The following is a 24616-nucleotide window of genomic DNA, read 5'->3' on the forward strand; positions in this document are numbered from 1 at the left end:
GAACAAGTAAGGATAATTCTGTACAGGCTAACACTCCCTGTATATGAATGAATGGAACTGTCTGAAACAGACAGCACTCTACCTTTCCTTAAAAGACACCACAAAGAAAACAGAAGAAAGGCATGAACTGAAGCTGGTGTCACTGGAATGGACTCCAGCCTCTTCAGAGATTGAGGAGAGCACATCACATCTTCTGAAACCTTCTAGGGACAGAACAATTATATTGTCTGCCTAGAAGACTGGCGAGTGGGACATCCAATGTTAAAAAGGGAAAAGGATGGAGAAGAATCAAACTTTCACTCAGGTACAGTCCTGGTGTACCCGGGATTATAGACAAGTTGTTAAGGGGTAGCTAGACCTATCTGGAATATTTCCTGATACCCTGATGTATGAAGAAATACCTCAGTTCCTTTTCTAAAACCAGGATTATGCTAAGTAGGTAAGAGAAATTTTCAGTGATCTGAGGACCAAACCATCAAAAATAAAACTAAAAAGGTAAACTGTGAAAAAACTGTTTTCCTTGTCCTCTGATTCATGAGCAAAGTAACTGAAGAACTGAAGCCCCTTCTCATCATCCTCACTCCCTTTTGGCCCATTTTTTTTTTGATTGTTGGTTTTAAGGGACATCCTAGAGCACAACTTAAACATAAGTCATATATTGGGTCTAAGCAATCATGTATTTAACTCTCACAACACAGACCCATCAAGATGAAACCCAGTTGATCCTATTAGGCAACACTGTGTTTGTCTGGCATAATTTCTCTTAGGCTCCAGTGTATAATTACCCTTCCTTCTGTACTGGGAGGTCCCTGTCCAGCAACCAGTAGTCCAAAACCAGGAGGTTGTACTCCAGTGGCAGGTTCCTGAGAGACAGATGACAAAGGGAGAAGTAGTTAGAGAAGACAGGAAAGTTTGGGGTCTGGGGTGCTTACTGTTAATGTACAACATTTATTAGGAAGTTCAGCATCCTGTATACAGTTTTCTTGAAAGGTAAAATGGGACAGTTTCAGCCAAAGCTATCACAAAAAGATTGAAGTCAGGCAGAAGTCTACCAAGCAAGAATTTATAACTGTACCTGGTTTTAGACTAGCAACTAAGCTTACTCTCCATGTATCTGTGCCATAAAGAGAGTCCAAGACAGCTCAAGCCCAATAACAGGCTGAAAAGACAGGGAAATAAAACAGGAATATTCACCAAGGTGTGTTAACCCTGTAATCCATGGAATTCATGAGCTCAGCAAGGAGAGCCTAAGGACAAAAGTGAGAGAAAAAAAAGGGCATGGCACTGTGGAGATACACAGTACCATGAAAACAGTACATGCATCTGTGGATGTATCTAGGTATGTAAGCATGTGTGTAAGTGTATACAACTATATGGATGAAAATATGGATTGAAATAAGGATGGATGTAATTATGGATGGATGTGTGGGTGAGTCAATTTGTGTGTATGTGTGTGGGTGTGTATATGATGTGTAGTTATGTAGAGACAAAGATACATACATAGAAAAATTGACAGAATTATAGATAGATGACAGGTAGATGAAGAAACAGAGATAGTTACAGAAACATATAAACAAATATATCAGTTCCTACATATATGGTCACACAGACAGACAGACAGACAGACAGACAAGAGAAAGAGGCAATTTCAATTTCCCAGGATGGTTATGGGATGCAACTGTATAAAATGGATGCACTAACTGACACTATCTCAAAAACATCTTTGTAGTAGAATTTTCCACAGGACTAAAAGGAAATGGCTCTGAATATAACCTGGGGCTTAGAAAACCAACTAAAGCTCTCTTTAATCCATTTCATATAAATTAGGAAGACACTTTAAAACAAGGGCTTTCAAAATCACCAGTATTCCTTGTAGTCCCAGAAATGTGGAAGGCTGATGAAGGAGACTGCTTAAGCCCAGGAATTAAACACCTACCTGGGAAACCGACTGAGACCCGCTATCACAGACCCATGAAGAAATCTATTCTTTAAAGCCCATGATGACTATGAATGATCCCACATTCTGCAGCCACTCCTCATCTTAAATTCAGCTAGCATCAATATTCCGTTGATCTCCTAACAGGTTTTCCAGAGTTACCCAAAAACATATGAGTATGCATGGTCCTCCCTATTTAATACAAATCCCTAGATTTTCATGGAAATGTGATGAAATCTTTGAGTATAATAAGAAGGATCACTGCAACATAACGTGCATGGGAACAGATGCTGAGGAAGAAAGACCTGCAGGAAACTAATGAGCCAACTCTCTGTCAAATTCAGAACATCCAAACAGTACAAATAAATGAAGAGTAGAAAAAGCACTCAAAAGTGGTGTGACTGTCAGAGACATGAAAAACAAGGAGGAGACACAGGCCAGGTAAACAAATGGTTGCTCCAAAATAAGCACAGATGAGCCTCATCTGAGGAGCTCTCCACACACAGGATGTGCATGGACCACATGATGAAGCCACTAAGCTGTACAATTCCTATCTTCTGGTAACTAGCACAACTGATTCACACATCCATCCAGTTTATCAGACAGAGACTGGAAAAGCCACTAAATTCCTAAGACACTTACAAGTTTACAGATTGTCTAGAAACCAGGATACCCTGACTAATATACCTTCTACTGGAGGTTTCCACAGGCAGGAGGTCTTTTGGTTGGAATAATATTGTTTCCATGGTCTCACTTCCTTAGTCTCATTAACTTGAAGCATCCCAAACCAGTCTTACTATGCATCAGTGGGAACCATAACTCCATCATCCATAGACAATCAAAATTCACATATACTGACAAATGCCACCAAGATATTGAAGACTAATAAGAGTAATTTTTTGAATCCCAAAAGGCAAGTGCACTCAAGGTTCCTACAGGAAAGAAACCAAAACAGGATACTACTGAGTTGTCAAAGAGTCCTTGGAGGCTCAGTAACTATATACACACATATACCCAATACCATTTTGGTGAAAGTGCATTTAAGGCTATTATAACTATAACACTTATGGAACGCCAAAATATAAATGAGGAATGTCTTAAAAAACTGAATAAAACATAATAAGTGATACTCCTCACTGGATTTACAGACAAGAGGGTGGATAACAGCAAGGAACACATTTGTAAGGAGAATATATATACTTCAGGGCCATGATTGCCCACGTCTGCAACTCTAACACTACAAAGGAAGGCACACACCTGTAATCCATGCACTACAAAGGAGTCAGCAGTTGGATCAGGAGCTCAGGACAGCTCATCACAGATGCTAATCTCAAAATTTTACTTCCTGAGATGGGGGTACACGTGTCCAGAGTGGGCACTGTCACACATTATGAAATCACAGTGTTCTAGAGGCTATGGTGAGAGCACAGAGATGATCACTCCAGCCAAGGAAACGATTAAGACAATGTCACAACCTGTTTTAGCTACAAAAGAATTTGAAGAATGGACACAGACATTTACAAGACTTGATTCAAAACAACAATATAAAAGCAGGACACCTACTCTGAAAAAAATGCAGGTATATCTATGTGCTCAAAAGAAAACTACAAATACACAGAAAAATCAAGGGGACAACACAAAAACGGGCTTGGTGCCAAACACAGCAAACATGTACTATCCTAAAATGTACAGGGTAGATTGAAAGAACCAACTTCAGAAAGCCCTGTTTGTAAATTTCTATGCCTGTCTAAAGCACAGGGGCTTGCAGCCCCAGAGACACACATTAATAGAGGAAATATGAAGAAAAAATACTCTACACAAATCTTTCTGTCTAATTATTCCTGTTTCTATATCTCTGGCACTCACTCTTTGTGAATCTTTTTTTCCTGGTCTCTCTGCCTCTCCAACTCACTGCATAAACCTCTGTGTATGTCTCCTACGTACAAAACAGACAGACATGCAAGCACTCAAACACTTAGGCACTCAGGCCAAATAAGATGCAGAGAGACAAACACAGAAAGAAAGACAGACACACACACATACACACACACACACACACACACACACACACACACACAAAGAGACAGAGAAGCAGACAGAAAGACAGACAGACAGACAGACAGACAGACAGAGAGATTGGATATCTAAAACTAAAACAGCACATTGAACATTATTAAAGGTGAGCATAATACCACCAACAATTGCTAAAGGATATAATTAATTAAAAATTCATAAAATATAGCATAATCAGGAGCTGAACTTAAGTACATAGATCAAGAGAAGCATTTACATATAAATGTTAGTGGAAACTGAGAACTATAAACACAAAAGATCATCAATTACAATTGGGATACACTCCCTAATATACCTCTTTTACTTAAAAAGAATAAACCCTTAAAAACGTGGTGGCCTTAAGAATAGGGACAAATGTGGAAAAATGGAGAAGTTAGAAAGGAAATAAGTTAGGAAATTGAGAAAGAGAAGTGGAGGAGCACTGGAAAACACACAGGGGAAAACCTAAAGGATTGAGGAAATGAGGTTGAAAAGACAGAAGAAAATAGAGAGACTGAGGATGGATCAGAGGCAAGAGAGTGGGGGGACAAGGGGATGGTAGGAGAGCAAGGATGGGGCAGGGAGGAAGCAGATAAGCTTCACCTTCCACCAGGAGCCTCAGGGAAAAGGACAGAAGGGGAGAGAGAGAGAGAAAGACCTGGGCGGGAGGGGCAGAGCTCTGAAGGAGGCAGAGTGGAGGGAAGAGCTAAAAGGTGTGAAGACGCTGTAGGAGAGAGAGGAAGCAGGAAAGGACCATGGAGAGAGAGAAACCTGGGAAGGAAACCGCTCCCCACACTCCCAACAAGCAGCAACAACACTGAAAACGTACTCCGACTGGGAAGGACGGTCATAAACATCTCAAATACATGACAAACCTGACTTAGGAAAGCGCCCCACCACCACATCCCCTGGGTTGAGGGAGAAGTCAAGGAACTAGAAAGTTCCAGGGGCCCTCAAAGGGCAACACTGAAGTGAGAGGACGAAACGCCTGAGGAGACATGGAGGTGCGGGCCGAATCCCTAGAAACATTCTACTCACTGCCATGGTGAGCAGAGGGATCCACTGGGCCGAACCCCACACTTGGAATCGAAGGAGGAGACCCTCAACTCGGAGAATGTCCACAAGCCAGGCGCGAAAGCCCTGTTAAGGCCTCAGCGCCTCGGCGCCACAGCCTCTGGCCCAACGGCCCAAGCTGCCAATCACACAACAGGGATTTCTGGGAACTGGAAGTGAGCTACCTCCTCTACCGCCCCCTATAGGCGGGTCTTAAAAGGAGCCTGCCGCCCAAGGAAAGGAACCCAGATGCAGATTTGCAGGAAGTCAGCTCCAGGTTGCCAAGTACAGACATATCCATGACATCGTACACTTAAAAACACCAACACAGACCAGACTTTTGGTTCACAAGGTATTGGAGAAACTTACCCATGATTGATAACCAAGGGTTAGTTGAAAAGCACAGAACTAACTACCTTTTAACATTAACTAAACAGGAAGACATTTCCTTATTACTTCTCTGGTGAGTGTTCGATTACAAACACTCTACTTACAAAGTGGGCACCAGGGAAAGATTTAGCAACGGAAAGGGCTGGAAAGGCAAGATGCTGGAACAGAAAAACTGATCATTTGGGAGAGGCAGAGAAAAAAATCAGGTTTTTATATATAAGTGTGTCACAGAGAGAAAGGGGGTGGGAGCTTGATAAAGGCTAGAGATAAGCCCAAAGAAAGAAGAGGGAATAGGCTTGGAGTAATGGTTGCATGTGGGAATGTGGAAGTGTGTGGGGAAGGTTTGAGAAAGGGTAAACTTGAAAGAAACAGAGTCTGGTTGTGATGACATACAAAAGGAAGAGAGGTTTTGGAAGAGCAGTAAATTCCAGAAGACAGGAAAAGGGTGGACAACAGGGATAGGACTGTCAAAGGGAGAAATGGAATGCTTTGAAATTACACATCTGGCCTTGATGACTGACCAAGATTCCCTCCTAATAATCGTGAAGCAAAATAGGGCCATCTCTGAGTTCCAGACACCCTGGTAACATACAGACCCTATCCCAAGAAACAGCGAACTGGCAGACCTCTGCCTGGTCTACTGTTGTGTGGACCCCGGATTCTGCCCAAGACATCCTGGAGGCTCCACGGATCCCACAGCCAGCCTAGGTAGGAAGATCCACACACTGCCTTGAGCCCATAGCTGGGTGCTGTGAGTGCTCAGATTACAGCAGATACCCAACCCCCCTTGTTTCCGGATTCCACCTGAGACATACTGGGAAGGTCCACTCAACCCAGAGCCACAGAGGAACAACTGAACTCAGAGCGTCAGACAACATATCCTGAGATATTCTAGAGGAGACACTGCACCCAGAACAGCAGACACCTAGCTGGACGGCTACTTGGAGGCACCATATCCTGAGGCATCCTAGAGGTAAAACTGTACTCAGTGCAGCTGGAAAAGATCATAGAGCCATCTGGACCCTGAGGAGATCAGACACAAGCTAGATAACTGGAAAGGCAGGCTTCAATCAGAGACAGAAGTACAGGTAGCACTAGATTTAACCAGATGGCAAAAGGCAGGCGCAAGAACATAAGCAACAGAAACCAAAGTTACATGGCATCATCAGAACCCAGTTCCCCCATCATACCAAGCCCTGAACACCCCACCACACCAGAAAAGCAGGATTCAGAATTAAAATCACTTCTCATGACGATGATAGAGGACTTTAAGATAGACATAAATATTATTCAAAGAACGTAAGGAGAACACTGGTAGACAGATAGAAACCCTTAAAGAGGAAACACAAACATCCCTTAAGGAATTGCAAGAAAACACAACCAAACGGGAGAAGGAATTAAACAAAACCATGCAGGATCTAAAAATGGAAGTAGAAACAATAAAGAAATCACAAAGGGAGACTACCCTGGAGATAGAAAACCTAAAAAAAAAAAAGATCAGCAGTCATAGACACAAGTATAACCAACAGAATACAAGAGATGGAAGAGAGAATCTCATGTGCAGAAGATACCATGGAAAACATTGACACAACTGTCAAAGAAAATGCAAAATACAGAAAGCTACTAACCCAAAATATACAAGAAATCCAAGACACAATGAGAAGGCCAAACCTAAGGATAATAGGAATAGATGAGGGGGAAGACTCCCAACTTAAAGGACCAGTAAATATCCTCAACAAAATTATAGAGGAATCTTCCCTAACCTAAAGGAAGAGATGTCCATAAATATACAAGAAGCCTACAGAACTCCAAATAGTTTAGACTAGAAAAGAAATACTTCCCGCCACATAATAGTCAAAACATCAAATGTACAAAACAAAGAAAAATACTAAAAGCAATAAGGGAAAAAGGCAAAGTAACATATAAAGGCAGACCTATAAGAATTACACCAGACTTCTCACCAGAGACCATAAAAGCCAGAAGATCCTGGACCGATATCATAAAGACCCTAAGAGAACACAAATGCCAGCCCAGACTACTATACCCAGCAAAACTCTCAATCATTATTGATGGAGAAACCAAAATATTCCATGACAAATCCAAATTGACACAGTATCTCAACACAAATCCAGCACTTCAAAGGATAATGGATGGAAAACTCCAACACAAGGAGGGAAACTACAACCTAGAAAAAGCAAGAAAGTAGTCTTCCAAAAACCATAAAAGAAGGTAGCTACACAAACATATCTCCACTGCCAATAACAAAAATAACAGGAATCAACACTCATTTTTCCTTAATATCTCTTAATATCAATGGACTCAATTCTCCAGTAAAAAAACATAGACTATCAGACTGGATATGTAAGCAGGACCCAACATTTTGCTGCATTCAGGAAATGCACCTTTGTGAAAAAGACAGACACTACCTCAGAGTAATTTTGGAAAACAATCTTCCAAGCAAATGGTCCCAAGAAACAAGCGGGAGTAGCAATTCTAATATCAAATAAAATCATTTTTCAACCAGAACTAATCAAAAAAGATAAAGAAGGACACTTCATATTCATCAAAGGAAAAATGTACCAAGAGGAACTCACAATTCTAAACATCTATGCCCCAAATGCAAGGGCACCCACATACATAAAAGAAACTTTACTAAACCTTAAAGCATACATTACACCCTATACAATAATAGTGGGAGATTTCAACACCCCACTATCAGCTATGGACAGATCACGGAAACAGAAACTAAACCGAGACACAATGAAACTAACAGAAGTTATGAACCAATTGGACTTAACGGACATCTATAGAATATTTCATCCTAAAACAAAAGAATATACCTTCTTCTCAGTACCTCATGGTACCTTCTCCAAAATAGACCATATAATTGGTCACAAAACAGGCCTCAACAAATACAAAAAGATTGAAATAATCCCTAGTACCGTATCAGAACACCATGGTCTAAGACTCGTCTTTGACATGGACAAAAACAACAGAAAGCCCACATACACTTGGAAACTGAACAATGCTCTACTCAATGATAACTTGGTCAAGGAAGAAATAAAGAAAGAAATTAAAGACTTTTTAGATTTAAATGAAAATGAGGACACATCATATCAAAATTTGTGGGAGTCGTTGAAAGCAGTACTAAGAGGAAAAATCATAGCTCTAAGTGCCCACAAAAAGAAAATGGAATGAACGTACATTAATAAAATGACAGCACACCTGAAAGCCTTAGAACAAAAAGAAGCTAATATACCCAAGAGGAGTAGACAGCAGGAAATAACAAACTCAGGGCTGAATTCAAACAAGCTGAAACTAAAAGAACTATACAAAATATCAACAAAACCAGGGGCTGGTTCTTTGAGAAAATGAACAAGATAGACAAACCCTTAGGCAGACTAACCAAAGGGCGCAGAGACAGTATTCAAATTAATAAAATCAGAACTGAAAAGGGAGACATAACAACAGAAACAGAGGAAATTAAAAAAAAAATCATCAGATCCTACCACAAAGGCCTATACTCAAGAAAATTGGAAAATCTGGATGAAATGGACAATTTTCTAGATAGATACCAGGTACCAAAGTTAAATGAGGAGCAGATAAACCATCTAAACAGTCGCATAACTCCTAAAGAAATAGACACAGTCATTAAAAATCTTCCCACCAAAAAATGTCCGGTGCCAGATGGTTTCAGTGCAGAATTCGTTCAGACCTTCAAGGAAGACCTAATACCAATCCTCTTCAAGCTATTCCATCGAATAGAAACAGAAGGAACACTACCAATTCATTCTATGAAGCTACCATTATACTCATACCTAAACCACAGAAAGACCCAACAAAGAAAGAGAACTACAGACCAATCTCTCTTATGAATATTGATGCAAAAATACTCAATAAAATTCTCGCAAACCGAATCCAACAACACATCAAAACAATTATCCATCAAGATCAAGTAGGCTTTATCCCAGGAATGCAGGGATGGTTCAATATTTGGAAATCCATCAATGTAATCCACTACATAAATAAACTCAAAGAAAAAAACCACATGGTCATCTCACTAGATGCTGGGAAAGCATTTGATGAAATTCAACATCCCTTCATGTTAAAAGTCTTGGAAAGATCAGGAATTCAAGGCCCATACCTAAACATAGTAAAAGCAATATACAGCAAGCCAGTAGCCAACATCAAACTAAATGGAGAGAAACTTGAAGCATTCCCACTAAGATCAGGGACTAGACAAGGCTGCCCACTCTCACCTTACCTATTCAATATAGTACTGGAAGTCCTAGCTAGAGTAATTAGACAACAAAAGGAAGTCAAAGGGATACAGATAGGAATGGAAGAAGTCAAAATTTCACTATTTGCAGATGATATGATAGTATACTTAAGTGACCCTAAAACTTCCACCAGAGAACTCCTAAACCTGATAAACAAATTTAGCAATGTGGCTGGAAATAAAATCAACTCAAACAAATCAGTAGCCTTCCTCTATTCAAAGGATAAACAGGCTGAGAAAGAAATTAGGGAAATGACACCCTTCACAATAGCCACAAATAAAATAAAATATCTTGGAGTGAATCTAACCAAACAAGTGAAAGATCTGTATGACAAGAACATCAAGTCTCTGAAGAAAGAAATAGAAGAAGATCTCAGAAGATGGAAAGATCTCCCATGCTCCTGGATTGGCAGGATTAACTTAGTAAAAATGGCCATCCGGCCAAAAGCAATCTACAGATTCAATGCAATCCCCATCAAAATTCCAAATCAATTCTTCATACAGATAGAAAGAGAAATTTACAAATGCATTTGGAATAACAAAAAACCTAGGATAGCAAGAACTATTCTCAGCAGTAAAAGAACTTCTGGGGGCATCACAATCCATGACCTGAAACTGTACTACACAGCAGTAGTGATTAAAAACTGCATGGTATTGGTACAGAGACAGACAGGAAGATCAATGGAATAGAATTGAAGACACAGAAATGAACCCACACACCTATGGTCACTTGATCTTGGACAAGAAAGCTAAAACCATCCAGTGGAAAAAGGACAGCATTTTCAACAAGTGGTGCTGGCTCAACTGGAGGTCAACATGTAGAAGAATGCAAATTGATCCATTCTTATCCCCTTGTACAAAGCTCAACTCCAAGTGGATAAAGGACCTTCACATAAAGCCAGATACACTGAAACTAATAGAAGAGGAGTTGGGGAAGACCCTCGAATACCTAGGCACAGGGGAAAAGTTCCTGAACAGAACACCAATGGCTTATGCTCTAAGATCAAGAATCGACAAATGGGACCTGATCAAATTGCAAAGCTTCTGTAAGGCAAAGGACACTGTCAACAAGACAAAAAGGCAACCAACAGATTAGGAAAAGATCATTACCAATCCTACATCTGATAGAGGGCTAATATCGAATATATACAAAGAACTCAAGAAATTAGACCCCAAACAACAAAATAACCCCATTAAAAATGGGGTACAGAGCTAAACAAAGAATTCTCAACTGAGGAAACACAAACGGTCGAGAAGCACCTTAAGAAATGCTCAACAGCCTTAGTCATCAGGGAAATGCAAATCAAAACAACACTGAGATACCACCTGACACCAGTCAGAATGGCTAAGATCAAAAATTCAGGTGATAGTAGATGCTGGCGAGGATGTGAAGAAAGAGGAACACTCCTTCATTGTTGGTGGGGTTGCAAGCTGGTACAACCACTCTGGAAGTCAGTCTGGCGGTTCCTCAGAAAATTGGACATAGCACTACCTGAGGACCCAGCTATACCACGCCTGGGCATATACCCAGAAAATGCTCCAACATATAACAAAGACATATGCTCCACTGTGTTCACAGCAGCCTTATTTATAATAGCCAAAAGCTGGAAAGAACCCAGATGCCCTTCAACAGAGGAATGAATACAAAAAATGTGGTACATTTACACAATGGAATATTACTCAGCTATTAAAAAGAATGAATTCGAGAAATTCTTAGGTAAATGGATGGAACTAGAAAATATCATCCTGAGTGAGGTAACCCAATCACAAAAGAACACACATGGCATTTACTCACTGATAAGCCGAGAGTAGCCCAAAAGTTTGAAACAACAAAGATTCAACTACCAGACCACATGAAGCTCATGAAGAAGGAAGAACAACTGTGGATTCCTAGGTCTTTCTTAGAAGGAGTAACTAAACACCCAAGGGAGCAAATATGGAGACAAAGTGTGGGACAGAAACTGAAGGACAGGTTGTATGGAAACCATTCCACCTGGGTATTCATCCCATGTGCAGTCACCAAAAATAGATGCTGATATGGATGACAGAAAGTACATGCTGACAGCAGCCTGATATGGCTGTCTCCTTAGAGGTCCCCCAGAATCTCATATACACAGAGGCAGATACTCACAGCTAACCATTAATCTGATCAAGGGTTCCTAATGGAGAAGTTGTAGAAAAGACTGAAGAAGCCAAAAGGGTTGGTGGCCCCATGAGGAGAGCAACAATACCAACCAACCAGAGCTCCCCAGGGGCTAAACCACCAGCCTAGAAGCACATAGGGAGGGACCAATGACTCCATCTGTATATGTAGGGGAGGATGACCTTGTTGGGCATTGGTGGGATAGGAGATCTTTGGTCCCATTAAGCTCAACACTGCGTCGGGGGGAATCTGAGGGTGGGGAGGTGTGAGTGGGGAGTATGTGGGGGCACACCCTCATAGAAGCAGGAGAAGGGTGGATGGGATAAGGGGTTCCTGGCTGGGGGGGGGAATGGGGTAAGGGGATAAAATTTTAAATATAAATATTATATCCAAAAATAGGGGGAAAAAGACAAGCTGTTAGAACCAAGATCTTTAATAAAATCTCACCCCTCTAAAAAAATTATCTTGATACTAAAATTTGTCTTGAGAATAGTATATTGCAGAATACACAGCCTTGGTGTATCTACTCATCAAGCAAGCTGAACAGACCTGCTCTAACCTCGGAGGTCCGGGAATTCCAACTAAATGCAGTCAAGACACAGTGTCAGAGGCTTATCAATTTACTCTTGCCCCAACCCCTCTTCTAACATCTCAACGCCCATAATCAGCTTGAAAAAGATAATGAAGAGTCAGCACCCCTATTCCCTGGGCTTGGGGATTAAGGTGGTTAATATTGGGCTGTCTTTCTAGGAAAAAGTAGTGGTTTTGTGGGAATAGGGAGGATTAGCTAGGATTTATTGCATAGCCATAACCTATTGGCAGAAATCTGTATAATTATTATCAAGATGAAGTTATAATTTCTTTAAGTGGTACAAAATTTACTTTGATTTCAAATTTAAGATTTTCTATGGTACAAGCTTCTTATTCACATAAAAGTCAGATGAGTATTGATACTCTCATAGGCATTGTGCCTGTATAACACATTTAGGAATACAAGGCCTAGGACCCAGTCCTTCTTTAACTTTTTCAACTAATTTGAGATGGTTAGCCTGTAAGCTAAGGCACTATAGCAAATTCATGGCTTGGAGTTTATTGTTAGGGTGTTTTCTATATTTTATTTAGAAATAGCTGAGAGGAGTTAACAGACAAGAGTCCAGATCACCTTACATGGATAGATGTTTTTCAAAACATCAGAAGTCCCCAGAATTGACGTGACAAACATTTCTGTATTAATGTTCATTTTGATTAGAGACCTGTTTGCTCCTGACAGCTTCCTGTATTGGATTCTAAGAAGAAATTGAGCATCTTTGGAGTTGCTCCAGTTGTGGTGAGACAGCCACTAGGCAAGAATTGCCTCTTTCCATCTACAGACAAATTACTGTCCAGAAAAGGACACACTTGCAGAATAGTCGACTGCTTATATCTGCCTAGACAGAGTAATCAGCCCTTCATAATTCTGTAGCACTAAGGTCTGTCAGATGATCCTGAGCCAGAAGGTTGAAGATCAGATGCTCCAAGAGTTTGTAGTATAGGGACTGTCCAGGTGTTCAGCAGTCTCTATAAATTGGCTAAGTTTTAGAAGCTATACTTTGGGCTTCCCATAATTTCAGTTAACTCAGTCATTCTGGATTTCTGACTGGGATGAAAACTTATAATCTCATAGCCAATCCTGGCTATTTACTTTGAGAGAAAAGATTTGAGTGGATGGTTTTCAGCTGATATTCATTCTAAAGCTAAGGAAAAAAGCCAGGTTCAGAACTAAGTGTTTTAGTTAGGAGAGATGACAGAGGGTCTGGTTAGTCAACAAAATGATGGACTGGGTATTAGGACTATCTTGTACCTCACTGGTACAAATTGGCATAATTATGCTCTAATTGTATTTTGAGAGAAAAGTTTTATTTTAACAGGAAGGGTGATATGTAGGAGGAGCTAAGGTGGGAGGGGTACTGAGAGGAAGAGAAGGAGCAAGGAGAGGAGGGGAAGAAGGAGAGGAGAAGCTAGGTGATGAGAGAAAAGAGAGAGAGGGATATAAAAGCAGTTTTTCACGTGTCTCCACCAATCAAAGATAGTTGATATATCTCGGCTGGGTATGTGGTTACACTTCTGATCGAGCATTACCAAACTTATAAAGCCTTTGATTAACATTTTTAAAAAGTGTATAAATGCAGAAAGAAAAAGGGGGCATGTGATAGGGGTTTTCTGGTGTGGGTGGGGAAAAGGGATGGCATCTGAAATGTAAATAAAATATCCAATAAAAATTTTAAAAAGAATTTTTAAAAAAGGATGCCTCCAGTCTGCATGACACATCCATGTCAACCCTTATTTACCACAGAAAGACCAGAACACACCTTGAATCTAGGAGTGAGCTAAAAAGTAGGCTCCAGATAGGTACATGGAGAGAAATATAGAGAAAAGGTGTTTTAAGAATACAGCATGGCAATGACATTATCGACTCACAGCAGCGGGGTGACTTAAGCAAGTACCCCAAACTGGACTGTACCCCTGACTATACCAGCAAAGACTGGGCAGTTTCTTCAGGAGGCACTACCATTCCCTAAAAGCTGTAGCAATTTGGTGGCTCCTTGGGAGGTTTTTCTCTTCTTATGTGGTGTGGTTACTGAGAAGCTGTGCATGGGCCAGCAGATAATCCCTTACCAGTACACATGCAGTCAACCACAAATAAGCTCAGTGGGACACTTAGAAAAGAAGAAAAGATGCATTACTGCCTAAGGGTAACTTTATAGGAAGAGTTTCATTGGAAGGATGGGAACAAGAAAGTCGGTGAAGTTGTGAAGATGGTGAAAACTAGGCTGAAATTGTATGCAATTGTCATGGAATCAGAGAATAATGCTACTAACACCTACTTGCAAAGTGCTCAGAGATCAGCAAAACTGAATAGAGATGACAAAACTACTCTTCAACAATAACTTTCTCACGTTCCTCTTTAGAAAAATCAGTACTGGCTTTACAAGGCATGTTCAGCATGTGCTATACAGAAGGGAGGGCAGCAGTCACTCCTGAATGCTGCTCTGAGGAATGGTTACCTGTGCCTTTTACCCTACAAAGCCTATACCCAGAAAGCAGGTAAGAGTCAAAATAACAAACCTGTGCAATCATCAAAAGCCTCACACAAGGAATTTTATAATCCAAGAAGACATGCATTCTATGGATGGTATGATTCAAATACTGTCATTGTAAACAAATTACAGACAGGAGACCAAATAGGGACAATTCTATACAGGATAACACTCCCTAAATGTGAATGCATGCAATTATCTGAAAGAACAATCTCTCTTCCCTTAAAAGACACCACAACCAAAAGGATAAAAGGGCATGATCTGGGGTTGCTGACACTGGAATGGACTCCAGGTTCTTCCGAGTTTCAGGAGAGCACATCACATCTTCCAAAACCATCTAGGGATAGAACAATTATACAGCCTGCCTAGAAGACTGACAAGGAGCTCCAAAGTTAAAAATGAGAACATGGAGAAGAATCATGATTTTGCTGAGGTAAAGTCCTGGGAATATCCTGGATTAACAAACAAGGTGTTAAGGGATAGCTAGGCCTGTCTGGAGCATTCCCCGAATCCCCAATCTATGGAGAAATATTTCCTTTGCTAAAACAAGGTCCATGCTACCAAAGTAAGACACATTTTAAGTGACTTAAGGACCATACCATTAAAAATAAAAGTAGAATGATAAACAGAAAGAGATCATTTTCCTTGTCCTCTGACTCATCAGCAAAGTAACCCAAGAACTGTCCTTGTCCTCAGTCCCTTTTTTCCCTGTTTTATTTTTATTTGTTTGCTCTTGCTCGATTGTTTGGTTGGGGTATCTTCCTGGAACAAAAATAAATCATAGTCATACTTTGGGTCTGAACAAGTGTGTGTCTAATTCTCACGACACAGACTCGTCAATATGAAACCCAGTTGTCTCTATTAAGCAACACTGTGTCTGTCTGGCAAGGCTTCTTTTATGATCCAACATATTAGGGCCATAATTACCATTCTTCCTGTACTCAGAGGACTCTGTTCAGGAATGAGTTGTCCAAGACCACCATGTCCTTCCCTACTGGCAGGTTCCTGAGAGAGATGACAAGGGGAAAAGAAGTTAGAGAAGACAGGAATGTATGGGATCACAGTTGCTTACACAAGCTCACAGCTGATGCTACAAAAATTTATTATGAAATTCAGCAGCCTATATGCATTTTTTTCTTGAAAGGAAAAATGGGACAGTTTCAGGCAAAGCTGTCACACAAAGAAATGAAGTCAGATGGAAGTCTACCGAGCAAGGATCCATAATGATACCTGGTTTTAGATTAGCAACTAAGCTTGTTTCCATACATCTGTGCCTCAAAGAACACCCATACAGATCAAGCCCAAATATAGGCTGCAAGGACAGGAAAATAAAACAGAAATGTTCATCAAGGCATGTTGGTCCTGTAATACCCCCACTCATGAGCCAAGCAAGAAGACTCTAGGGAGAAAACTGAAAGAGAAAAAGGCCGGGGGGTGTCTATCTCTCCAGTACTATGAAAACAGAACATGCATCTCTAGATATAACTATGTATGCATCTACAAATGTAGATATATACATCTATATGGATGGATGGATGGATGGATGGATGGAGTGAATGCAACTTGAGGCATGGAGAAACAACTGAAGCTCTCTTTCCTCCATTCAGTATAAATTGAGAGGAAACTTTAAAACTGGGGTTTTCAAAAAACCAAGTATTCCATTATAGTGCCAGAAATATAGATGGCTGATGAAGGAGGACTGCTAAGCTCAAGAATTTAAGTCCTACCTAAAAAACCTACTGGGACCTGCCATCACGGACAAATGAAGGGATCTATTTGTAAGGACCATGAATAGCTATGAAGGCCCCCACCCTCTAGATGCACTTCTAAATTCAGCTAGCTCAAATATTCCCTTCATCTATTAGCAAATTTTCCACAATTACCCTAAACATATGAGTATGCATGGTCTTCCCGATATCTTACCAGGCCACAATTTTTTCTAGGAGATATGATAGGAGCTTTCAGTATAATAAAAAGGATCTCCACTTTTATTGACATGAGTAACTTTCCAATTAAAACTTACACAGCTAACTGATCATAAGATGTGGATCCTGTGGTTGCCAAGTACAGAGACATCCATGACATTGTATACTTAAAAAACACCAACACAGACCAGACTTTTGGTTCACAGAGGTACCAGAGGAACTTACTTATGATTGATAACCAATGGTTAGCTGAAAAGCACACAACTAACTACCTTTTAACATAGACTAAACAGGAGGACATTTCCTTATCACTTCTCTGGTGAGTGTTCTATTACACTCTACTTGCAAAGTAGGCACAAGAGAAAGATTTAACAAGGGCAAAGAGCTGGGAAGGGGAAGATGCTACAACAGAAAAACAGATAATTGTGGAGAAGAAGAGTAAAAAAAAAAAAAAACGGTCCTGTATTTGCAAATGGGTCATAGAGAGGAAGTGGGTGGGAACGTGATAAAACTATGGTAAGGCATGAGATCGGCCTAGTACAAGAAGGGGGAATAGGCCGGGCAGTGGTGCTGCAGGAATGCCTTTAATCCCAGCACTTGAGAGGCAGAGGCAGGTGGGCAGGTGGATTTCTGAGTTCAAGTCCAGCCCTGTCTACAAAGTGAGGTCCAGGACAGCCAGGGCTACACAGAGAAACCCTGTGTTGAAAAAAAAAAAAAAAAAAAAAAAAAAAAAGAAAAAGGAAAAACAAAAATAAAAGGAGAAGGGGGGATAGGCCTGGAGCATTGTAGGAATGTGGAAACGTGTGGGGAAAGGTTGAGAAAGGGTAAAAAGTGAAGGTAAAAGGGTCCGGTGGAGGAGACACACAAAAGAAGAAAAAGTGTTTGAAAGAGGAGTAAGTTCCAGAAGAAATAAAAAGGATGCACAACAGGGAACGGGGAAAAGATAGCCAATGGAAGATATGGAAAAGCTTTGAATTTGCACATCTGGCCCTGATGACTGAGCTAGATTCAATCCCAATATTCCTGGAGCAGAAATAGGGCCATCTCTGAGTTCCAGGCAACCCTGGTAATAAACAGACCCTTTCTCAAGAAACAAGTAACTTTGATGTGAATGGTGACAAGGTCAACATCTACCATCACAGTTGCAACCTCCACCACCACCACAACCACCAGTACCAACAACACCAGCACTACCATTAACATCACCGCCAGAAACACCAAAACAACAACAAGAAATGAGATAATAGGAGAAAACTAATTGAGGTTGGAAGGACAAAGTGGGTTAGGAAGCTGGAAAGTGGAGATAAAGAAAAACTGTCTTGTACATGGGACAGTGATTTAGAGTGTTTTAAATGGGAAAATAAAAATACAACAATGGGAGGAAAGCATAAAGGCAGAAGGAACAAAGGACAGGCACTCAAAGTAGGGAAGAGAGAAAGGAAATGGGGACAAAGACATAGCCATTAAGTAGAGAAATAGGCTGAGGATGTGGAGAAAGAGGGAGAAAGATGGAGTTAGGAATGGAGCAGAAGAGGAGACAGCACAGGTCAAAAAACACAGGTATGGAACAAGACAATGGTCAAAAAAGGACAGGATGGGACAAAGAATAGGAAGGCAGGAAAGATACTAGGAAAGAAAAAAAAAAAAAAACAGAAAGGCATGGACCGTACAAAATCAGAAGAAAATATAACCACTGTTCCCCAACATCAACCAGCACTTGGGAGGTAGCAGCCAGTGAAAAGAAAGTGGACATCCATGAGTTCTGGCCACACAGAACAAAGGATCTAACTAAGGAATGAACAGAGGAACAAAGAAACTAACATGATTAATATCAATGCATCAAACCAACCATCCATCCACATCCATCCATCCATCCATCCATCCATCCATCCATCCATCCATCCATACCTCTACAAGCAAATACAGGCTGGGTACTCCATATCTGAAAAGCATAAATACAGTGCAAGGCTTACAATTTGTGGCAGACTTATACCACCTGGACTGAGGACTGGATGCAAGAAGATAGATAATTGTAGGCCACTCTAAGAAAAATAAAAAAGCTAGCTTAAGCAAGAGCAAGTTGCTGCAGAAGATAGTAAGCTTGGGTAAAAGACTAAGTTCCAATCCCAAACTCACATGGTGGAAGGAAATAGTCTACTCTCCTGTAAATTCTCATATAAAGCAAGCTGAAAGTTCTGCATGCATGTGTATTTGTATATACAATAGGAACACACTTTAAAAAGAAGATACCTTGCACCAGCCCCAGGATTCGCACTTATACCCAAAAACTTTGGAAAGGCTGATGAAGGAAACTGCTTAAGTGAATGAATTAAACACCTACCTAAGGAAACCCACTGAAACCTAATATCACAGGTCCCATGAATGAAGTCTGTCTGCAAAGGTGATGACGACTTTGAATTGATGGGAACATTTCTGCTATAGTCACTCCTCATTACAGAAATTCAGCTAGCATCTAATATTACCCTGTTGAATCTCCCTTACAGGTTCTTCTTGAGTTACCAAGAATACAATTGTTAAAGCAGGTCCTCCTATTTAATCCTGAGAGAGCAAGGATTGGGGCAGGGAGGCTCAGATAAGCTTCACCTTCCATCCCAGTAACCCAGGGAACAGGACAGAATGGGGAGTGAGAGAGTGAAAGACTGGACAGGTACAAGGCAGAGCCTACAGAGGAGGCAATGTTTAGGGAACATGCTAAAAGGTGTGAAGTGACGCTGTAGGAGAGAAGGAAGACAGGAAGAGGACCATGGAGAGAGAAAAACCTGGGAAGGAAACCTGCTCCTCACACTCACCAACAAGCAGCTAAACAACACTGAAAACGTCTCCCTGGGAAGGCTGGTCTTCTCCCCTCTAAATACATGAGAAAGCCCATGGACGCAGGAAAGGCCCCACCACCACATCCCCTGGGTTGAGGGAGAAGTCAATGAAAAAGAAAGTTCCAGGGGCCCTCAAAGGGCACACTGGAAGGAGAGGAGAAAAGTGAGGGGACACTGAGGAGACGAGGGCCGAATCCCTAGAAACATTCTACTCACTGCCATGGTGAGCAGAGGGATCCACTGGGCCGAACCCCACACTTGGAATCGAAGGAGGAGGCCCTCAACTCGGAGAATGTCCACAAGCCAGGCGCGAAAGCCCTGTTAAGGCCTCAGCACCTCGGCGCCACAGCCTCTGGCCCAACGGCCCAAGCTGCCAATCACACAACAGGGATTTCTGGGAACCGGAAGTGAGCTACCTCCTCTACCGCCCCCTATAGGCGGGTCTTAAAAGGAGCCTGCCGACCAAGGAAAGGAACCCAGATGCAGATTTGCAGGAAGTCAGCTCCAGGTTGCCAAGTACAGAGACACCCGTGATGGGGGACTCTTAAAATAGCAAGACAAACCCTTTCAGCTCCTTGAGTCTTCTCTCTAACTCCTCCATTGGAAACCCCATGGTCAGGAAGGAGCTGAAAAGGTTTGTGGCCGCATGAGGAGAGCAACAATACCAACCAACCAGAGCTCCCCAGGGTGTAAACCACCAGCCTGGTAGCACATAGGGAGGGACCCGTGACTCCAGCTGTATATGTAGGGGAGGATGGCCGTTCCGGCATAGGTGGGAGAGGAAATCCTTGGTCCCATGAAGGCTGAACACTGAGTGGGGCTTAGGTGGGGACACATCCTCATAGAAGCAGGAGGAGGGGGGATGGCATAGGGGGTTGCTGGGTGGGGGGGAAAGGGGTAAGGGGATATAATCTGAAATGTAAATATAATATCCAATAAAAAGAAAGAAGAAAAAACACCAAGACAGACTGGACTTAGGTCACAGAGTTATTAGAAGAACTTACATGTGATTGATAACCAAAGGTTAGTTGAAAAGCACAGAGCTACCTGTTAACATGGACTAAACAGGAAGAATTTTCCTTATTGCTTCTCCGCTGAGAGTTCTATTACAAACACTCTACTTGCAAAGTAGGCACCATAGAAAGATTTAAAAAGCCATGAAATTCCTATGACACTTCCAAAGCTACAATTTGTCCATAAATCACAATATCCTAATTAATAAAACTTCTACTGCAAGGTTCTACCTACAGGAAGTCTAGTACCTAGGGCAGAATAACATTCTGTTTCAATGGACTATATTCCTTAGTCTAATTTCTTGCCATATCCCAAAGCATTTTTACTTTGCATCAGTGGAGACAATTCCATTATCTGCAGATAACCAAAATATACACACAGTGGCAAACACCACCATTATATACAGGTTCTAATATAGGTATTTTGTTGTTGTTGTTGTTGTTGTTGTTTCCTAAAAGGCAAACACAGATGAGGTTCCTATAGGAAAGGGTCCAAAACAGAATACAGCTGTGGAGTCAGGGAGTCCTTGATGCCTATGCTCAGAAAATATTTACACACATATAGTAAATGTCATATTTGTGATAATTAACCAAATACTCATAAACAATGCATTTGGAACATAAAAAGATAAATAAAAATTCCAAATGACTGAATAAAACATAAGTAAGTGATAATCCTCACAGGTTTTCCACATAAGAGGGTGGATAACAACATGAGAAACACACATGTAAGAAGAATATGTATATTTCAGGGTGATAAAAAGCCAACCCCTGCAATTCTAGCACTATGAAGGAAGGCATACCCCTGTAATCCCTGCACTACAAAGGGGGCAGCATTTGGATCAGGAGCTCAGGACAGATACTAATCTCAAAGTTGTGCTTCCTGAGAAAAATAAAATCTGACCAGATTGGGCATGGTGGTGCACTAGGAAATTGCAGCATTACAGAAGCTGTGGGGAGGGTATATAGGCTTTCAGTCCAGCCAAGGACACAATAAGACAATGTCACACAACCTGTTTTAGATGCAGGGCAATTTGAAGCATGGTATCAGACATTAACAAAGACCTGATTCAAAATAACGATGTAAAAACAGGACATTTTCTACTCTGAAAATTTGCAGGTTTATCTTTGCCCTCAGAAAAAAATCTACAAACTCCTAGAAAAATCAAGGGGACAACACTGTAAGAGGCTTGGTAGCAAACATGACAAACATTTTCAATCCAAAACCCAATAGGGTGTATCGAAAGAATCAACTCCAGAAAGGTCAGAAAGATCTCATTGGAAATCTTTATGCCTGCCTGAAGCATAGGGTTCTGTATCCCCAAGGACACACATAAAAAGAAGAAATATGAAATAAACTCTATACTTATCTTTATGTATACCTATCTCCATCCCTCCCCTCCCTGCCTGCCACCCTGTGTCTTTCTATCTCTGCTCTGTTGCTCTGTCTCTCTGTCTCTGTGTGGTATGTGTGAGACTCTTTTTATCTCTGTGTCTCTCCCTTTTGTGTCTCTGTGTGTCTGTCTCTCTTGCTCTCTCACTGTGTGTGTGTGATTTTTATCTCTGTGTCTCTCCCTTTTGTGTCTCTGTGTGTCTGTCTCTCTTGCTCTCTCACTGTGTATGTGTGTGTGTGTGTGTGTGTGTGTGTGTGTGTGTGTGTGTGTGTTATATGCTAACTTGGGTATCTCTTACACAACACAAAAAGATATACAGGCTGACAATCATGGAGACATACAAGACAAAGGACATACGTACACCATAGAGAGAGACAAACACACTCACACAAACACACTCTATTCAAAAATCAAACAAGACATGGGTTGTTATTGAATACAGGCTCTAAATACCATACTCAAATGATATGGGACATCTATACTTCAAAAGTCATAAAATATAGCAAAAACGCCTGCTGAAGCTAAGAAAATAGATTCAAAGAAACATTTAATAATGTTTTCACTGGAAACTGACTATCAACACCTGATCCATCCCTGATCATAAACAGCAAACAGGATATACACATAGCTATACTACTTGTACTCCAAAAATATACCCACACAGAAAAACTGGAGACCTAAGTATGGGAACAAATGTGGAGAAGTGCAGAGGTTAAAAAGCAGACAAGGTAGGAAAAGGGAGAGAGATGGCAAAGAGTGTTCAAAAACCTGGAAAAGACACTGGGAAAAACTAAAGGTAGAGGAAAGGAGAAATTGAGGTTGGAAAGACAGAAGGCAATAGGGGGAATGAGGAGGAGCAGGGGCAAGAGAGTGGGGGGGACAAGGGGATGGTAGGAGAGCAAGGATGGGGCAGGGAGGAAGCAGATAAGCTTCACCTTCCACCAGGAGCCTCAGGGAAAAGGACACAAGGGGAGAGAGAGAGAGAGAAAGACCTGGGCGGGAGGGGCAGAGCTCTGAAGGAGGCAGAGTGGAGGGAAGAACAAATAGGTGTGAAAACGCTGTAGGAGTGAGAGGAAGCAGAACATATATATTTTTATATGTAAGTGTGTCACAGAGAGAAATCGGGTGGGAGCTTGATAAAGGCTAGAGATCAGCCCAAAGCAAGAAGAGGGAATAGGCTTGGAGTAATGGTTGCATGTGGGAATGTGGAAGTGTGTGGGGAAGGTTTGAGAAAGGGTAAACTTGAAAGAAACAGAGTCTGGTTGTGATGACATACAAAAGGAAGAAGAGGGTTTGGAAGAGCAGCAAATTCCAGAAGACAGGAAAAGGGTGGACAACAGGGATAGGACTGTCAAAGGGAGAAATGGAAATGCTTTGAAATTACACATCTGGCCTTGATGACTGACCAAGATTCCCTCCTAATATTCGTGAAGCAAAAATAGGGCCATCTCTGAGTTCCAGACAACCCTGGTAACATACAGACCCTATCTCAAGAAACAGCTAACTGTGATGTATATGGTTGTACAGCCCACAACAGCAGAAGCAGCAGCAGCAGCAGCAGCAGCACCACCACCACCACCACCACCACCACCAAAAAACAAAACAAATAAAGAAACAAAAAAACACAAAAAATTAAAAAAGACAATAGTAAAAAAATAATGGAGGCTGGAATGGTAAAAATGGAAGCTGGAAAGTGGGGATAAAGGAAAACTGTCTTGCACATGGAACAATTGAGTAGAGTGTTTTAAATGGGAACATAAACTTTCAGTAACAATGTTGGGGAGGATAAAGGCAGAAGGGATGAAAGGCAGGCACTCAAAGTGGGGAAGTGTGACAAAAAATGGGGACAAAAAAATAGCCATTAAAGGAGGTATAGGCTGAAGATATGGGGAAAGAGGGAGAAAGAAAAAATGTAACAACTGGGCAGAAGAGGAGAAGGCACAGGTCAAAAGTCACAGGTGTGAGTCAAAAGAATGGACAGGAGGGGGATAAAAATTGGATAGGAAGAAAAGATATTGTGGAGGAGAATAGGGCAAGGGATAAAAAACAGATCTTGAATGTACAAAATCAGGAGAAAAATTTAATCACTGTTGCCTGATAGCATCCAGCTCTTGGGAGGTAGCAGCCAGCAGAGCAAAGTCAGAAATCCATGAGTTCTGGCCACACAGAACAAAGGATCTAATTCAGCAATGAAAAGAGAAATGAAATAACTAACAAGATGAACATCAATCCTTCCATCCATCTATCCATCCACCAACTCATCTGTCCATCCAGCCAACCATGCATACATCCATCTACCCAATACTGTCCAGGCTGATACAGCAGGGTTCTTCATATCTGAAAAACATAAATACAGTTAGAGCCTTATAATGATGTGGCAAAGAACAACTGGATGCAAGAAGAGAGATAATTGTAGACCACTCTAAGAAGAATATCTAAAGGATGGCTCAGGCAAGAGCATGTTGCTGCAGCAGACATAAATCCTGGGCAACAAGGCTAAAGTTCAAACCCCAAACTCAC

At 41.2% G+C, this 24616-nt stretch overlaps 1 protein-coding gene across 3 annotated transcripts in view; it reads right to left on the reverse strand.

Annotated features, from left to right (window-relative positions):
- Nucleotides 1–24616, reverse strand: part of LOC117694309 (sex comb on midleg-like protein 2) — a 143565-nt gene that overhangs the window by 103656 nt on the left and 15293 nt on the right. For all 3 annotated transcript variants that reach the window (XM_076918325.1, XM_076918323.1, XM_076918324.1), the window contains exons 3-4: nt 15858–15935; nt 786–863 (exon numbers count right to left, since the gene is read on the reverse strand). The gene's annotated coding sequence lies outside the window, so the exon portion shown is untranslated. The remainder of the gene's footprint in view (nt 1–785; nt 864–15857; nt 15936–24616) is intronic.

This window comes from Arvicanthis niloticus, chromosome X (genome assembly GCF_011762505.2).
Source record: "Arvicanthis niloticus isolate mArvNil1 chromosome X, mArvNil1.pat.X, whole genome shotgun sequence".
In the NCBI taxonomy this organism is placed as follows: Eukaryota; Metazoa; Chordata; class Mammalia; order Rodentia; family Muridae; genus Arvicanthis; species Arvicanthis niloticus.